Here is a 5910-nt window from a genome sequence, read left to right on the forward strand (position 1 = left end):
GTTATTTTTTATAAATGTTGTAATCTTGCTGAGATTGGACAAAGTGACAAATTGTGTTTTTTCTTTCAATGAAATTTTTCGTATACTTAAGGTAGTGAAATTTTTAATAAAGTACAGTAGGTAAAGAAAAAATCTCTTATTGTAAGTGTTATAAATTCCGTGACTCAACTAAAAGTGCAAGACATTACTGTATGCTTTTTAGCTCACATGATCACACACGTGAGTTTATGTTACAGTGATGCCTCTGTGTGTGTGTTTGTGTGTGTGTCTGTTGGCATAATATCTCAAGAATGATTTGTCAGATCAGAATAAAATCTTGTACATAGATGCAGTTTGCATATGGCTTGCAAGAACTGATTGTTTTTGGAGCGTGTGCCTTGCATATTTTATGCTTATTTGCATAATGCATTATTAAAGAAAAAAAATGGGTATACATTCACAATGGCTGCACACTATTTGATGAGAATCACTACAGATGTTGATCACACTTGGATATATCAGTGGTGAAAGATACCGTACTAAGGGGTCACAATTGCTAATTTGCATATTTAATGAATTTTCCTAATAGTGGATATGTATCTGAATTGAGCTAATTGAATTTGATGAAAATTGCTATGTAGAATGGACATACTATGATACAACATACTTTAAGGCATGTTATGAAAGTTAATTGCTAATTTGCTAATTAATGAACTTTCTTAATTGGAGATATTTATCTGGATTGACTTTATAAAAGTTGATGAAACTTGCTGTGTACATTGAAGATACTACAATATAACAGTGATATATAATCAGAGATATATATCTTAATAGACTTGATCAAAGTTTACAAAACTTAATGTACATTGAAGACACTGTGATATAACATTATCGAAAGTTACAAAGCATTTTTATTTCAGCTATTACCAATTTGCATATTTAATGAAATTTTTCTAATTCGGGATATCTATCTGGATTGACTTGATCAAAAATGATGAAACATGCTAATTACATTTGAGATACTATGATATAACATTCATAAAAGTTGTGTTACCATTTTAGATAAAATAACTCATTTGCATATCTAATGAACTTTCATAATTTGGGATATATTTCTCAATAGACTTTATCAAAGCTGACAAAACATGAGATATAAATTGAAAATAATATGAAACAAGTTATTGACAATGACTTAGTCCCCTCCCCCTTTTAATTGGGAATTTGTCACTGGAAGTGACTAAAAATTTAAGTCAATATGATGCACATGAAACAAGGAATGCGGGTACCAAAGCCCTGTCTGTGACTGATGCCCTTATTGGATTGGATTGTAAATGAGTAGTGGCATAGGGCTATGACCTTTTACCAAGTTTGACAGAATTAGGTATGCCATGTCTTGGCTTTTTAAACGTCAAATTCAAATTATATGCAAGAAACTGGTCTAAGCAGGTTTGAGTAATGACTCTTGACATAAAAAAGATGTGAACCAAAAATGTCCTCATGTTCGGTAAAGAAGAGACTTCCTATAATTAGCTATTGATACTGCTAAAATTAAAAAGCCTTTCTTGACTGGTACATCTTTGTATGCTCAACATCTGTAGCACATAAATAAATAAATAAATAAATAAATTTTTTACTATAACCCAAACGGGATTCGAACCCCCACACACTTCGCGGCAACATCGCCTAGCTGCTAGGCCTCACACAAAACCAGTCGGCTACTGATTCCAACCCAAAAGAGTTGGTCACGGCAACCAACTTAGATGTTACAATCCTGTGCGTGACCAAACAACACAGTGTGCATGGAGCAGATGACACACAGACACGGTACAAACACACACATATAGTAATCGGAAAAACACAAAGCTTTTACTGAGCTATCAGACAGACTCTGGGACAAGTGTCATCAGATTTCTTGTAGTCATTCAGAATATAGATCTCTCACTACAAATAGTTGTTTCTGTATTCAACCAATTTTGGGCACCACCCTGATCACAAAAGGTCATTAAATAAGTCAATAAATAATTTATCAACAGGATGTCTCTATTCAGTTTTACATTACTGGCAGATCAATATCTGTACCATGTTTCATTAAATTTGATGCAGGATTTCTGGACGTATAACATTAATAAGGAAAAGTACTTTAATATGCAAATTAGCAATGAATTAACATGATACTGATAAATGTCCTCATACACAGTTAAAGCAAGATGAGCTCAACATCTATACCAAGTTTCAACAAATCTGAAGAAGTATATCTTGACGTATCAGCCTAATTATAAAAAATCATTAAATATGCAAATATGCAATTAATTGACACGACATGATTAAAATATCTTTGTATGCTACTACAACCCTTTGAGATCAACATCTGTACCAAGTTTCATCAAATTTGGTTCAATATTTCTGGAAATAGCAAACTAATTAGGAAAGTTCATTAAATATGGAAATTAGAAGCTGCTCAAGAGGCTGCTCAATGTCTCTGTTAGCTATTACAACACTTTGGGATCAACATCTACACCAAGTTTCATGAAATTCGCTGTCGTATTTCTACACGTATTTCCTTACTTATAAAAAATCAAAAAATATGCAAATTAGCAATTAAATGACATGATCCTGCTAACTGTCTTTGCATACTGTTAGAGCTCTGGTATGTCAGCATCTGTACCATGTTTATCAAATTTGAGTGGGTATTTCTTGACTTAGCACCCTAATTATGAAAATTCATCAAATATGCAAATTAGCTATTAATTGACATGATCCTGCCAAATACATTTCCACAAAGTAACAGCTCTGGTATGTATACATCTATAAGACGTTTCATTAAATTTGAGTCAGTATTCATAGTTTCATCATAGATCGCCAAGTATAGTGAATCAACATTTTGGTGGAATTCCAAAATCAAATTTCTTGCACATGGACTTGTAACCACTCTAGTCTAATCAAGGACATTAATATCAATAATGAAGTGTACACAAATACAAAGATTTACCTACTTTTGTATTGGGAAAAAATTTTTCATAGTTTCATCATAGACTACCATCTATGATGAACCAACATTTTAGATGAAAACCTAAAATCAATGTCTTGTACACAAATGCACATTTTGCTTCCATATTCAATCAAAGTACATTTAAATACATTATCAAACATATAATATACAGTTATAACATGTTTTGTGAAGGAAAATTGTCAATAATCTGCCTGATAGACTCCATGTTTTATGATTTGATATTTTTGGATGAAGCACTATATCAGCCACATCTTGCCTATTCTTACAGTTGCACAAAATATGGTCACCCTCCCTCAAATGTATGAAATACCATACCTCTTCAAAAATTCTTGTGTGATAAATTGTGACTGTCCCTCCAAAAACACCAGCCCTCCCCTCTGTAATTTGTCCCTAACTAACATAACAATTGAACCAATTGTTATGTTAATTAGCTGATACTGTTTGAGTTATTCCTGGGGAAAATACTGCAGTGGTTGGGGAGGGTCGAGTTTTAGAACATCGGACAAGGGGGAGGGTCACATTTTTACAGGAGAATAGGGGAGGGTCATATTTTACGGTACACGAGTGCGAGAAGTTCTCCTGGCCCACTCCCCCTGTAATTACTGAAGGCTCCCTAAATGGCACTGGGCTGCGTGGCTTGGGTGATATGCCTTTGTTTGGCATCGCAAAAGCCCCACAACAGAAGCCAAAGCCACACAGCCCAGCTCATCAAGGTTACAAAGTTGAAATCAAGCTCACTGAGGGAATCAACAATTCCTATTGTATATAGGAGATATAGCTATGTTTGTAAGGGAAAATACTGAACAGTTACCCATATCTAACTAGCACCATGAAAAGAGAAATAATACTTTTAGGTGACATTCCAATGTCATAATTGTTGTCAACATCTGAACTTTCAAATTCCCCTTTTTTATTTATTTGTATCAACTGTCAAACATCTACAAAAGCACAGGCCCAGGTTCTCGCATTAGCAAATGTGTCAATAGCTCATTAATAGTTTGTCATTCTTTTGTTTTCCATTGAATATTTTATCAAGTACATAATATTTATATTAGATAAATCTGATAATTTAGTGGGGGCTTTAAGTTTAGTTTATTGTAAAAATATAATTCATAGTTTTCTTATAGACTACCATGTATAGTCCATCAACATTTCAGTGAAACTCCAAAATCCAATTTCTTGCACACACAACCGTTTGTAACCACCCTAGTCTAATCACAGACAAATAGAAAAACAGACTAGCAACGCGGCATGCCTTTTTGTTCCATTGTCGTCTCCGTAGACTATGGCCTTTTCATATTAAAATGAGCTTCAAAGGTGTTAAACTTTTCAGAGATTGTACGAGATTATGCGAAAAATGCGACGAGATGGCATCATGCTGCCAGTCGCATAGCAACCATAGTTACTTTGTGAGCTCTCAGGGCAGAAACACTGCTTCACGCCAATCAAAACATAACACGCCAGCAGTTTCTTTAACATGTCCTTCCTTGACGAACGTGTAAAAGACGGTATGACTGACCCTAAAGCATTGAGTAATACCAGACAGTATCGATAAAAAAACATTCAAATTTGGTTCAAACATTCTCATTATATATTCATAAAAATATGAAGTGTGAAAAGGTGTGAAACTGAATTATCCGGCCTGCAAAGAAACCTGCCCGTTATAGTCGAAAAATAAACACGAATCCTTCAGTCAGTTACCTCGTTGGAAGCGGAAGGCTCTCTACTGTCCAAAAAACACTCTCATGCCAGATAATTCTCTTTCACACCCTGGTGATAAGGCTACGGAAGAGAATGTCGGGGGTATACAATATACGAAGACCGAAGATCGAAGACCGAAGACCGAAGATCGAAGATCGAAGACCGAAGACCCCTGAATTTGGATTAAAGCACGATGCACTCTAACCGGCAAGGACGGATCGAACGTTATAGTATTTAGGCTGCGTTCACAAATAACGATTAGGGGGGCTGGAGGAATCTCGATTGAAATCTTATTTTTTTTCAGATCCCCCCCCTAAGTACCCTAAAAAAATTTCAAATGCCCCCCCTCTATATGGTCAAAATTTTTCAAGTCCCCCCCCACCACTATCACAGGCCCGCATATTTGTAAAGGATGTGAGCGCAGAAAAAATAAACATGTATTGCGCCGTTCTGCTCACAGGTGTTCAACACTACCTGTATTAGCACTTTGTATAGTCATATTCCCAAGGCAAGTTCTTTAAATGCATCAGTGAATTTTTTCAGATTTATTGGTCTAAAAGCCAACTTGAGTTAATCCAACTCTGGCCAGGTCAATTGCTCCTGTTGAAGAGCACACAAAATGCAATCATGAGAGAGTAGGAAATTTGTGAATTCTGGCTAATTACCGTATTGCACAGTGACCTACCAAAAAATTGTTTCAAACTACAAGACCTATATGAATTAGATGCTACTCAAAATTGACAATACCGGAAGATTAAAATATTCATCAAATAAATGTTTTAATCTCTGAAATTTTGGGTGTGATAATTGCAAATTTGGTTAAAAAATAAATAATTCCATTTGGTCACATATTTTTTCTTTTAGTCTTTACTATTCAAAGTTTTACTTCTGTATCATTTTTATAATAAGAGTTTGAAAATTTAGAAAATCAAGCATGGTGACCCATCTTTTTCTTTAATATTTGATTATTCTCATATGCCAGAATTCAAACATTTCTATGTTTTCTTCCATGTGTTGCTCTCTGGCCTGATCTTGTGTACAAGTGAGTTTCACTGTCATGAGTGTCATTTGACCAAAACTCTTCTTCAACTACCATTTACATTAGAGTCAGAGCTGTCTCTGTCACTGTTCAGGTATGCAGTGACAGTGACACGCAGTAGCATGGTAGTATCTGATAGTAACACTACCCGTAGGCAGTAGCTGTATTAACTTTGATAATT

Source organism: Ptychodera flava, chromosome 4 (genome assembly GCF_041260155.1).
Source record: "Ptychodera flava strain L36383 chromosome 4, AS_Pfla_20210202, whole genome shotgun sequence".
NCBI lineage: Eukaryota > Metazoa > Hemichordata > Enteropneusta > Ptychoderidae > Ptychodera > Ptychodera flava.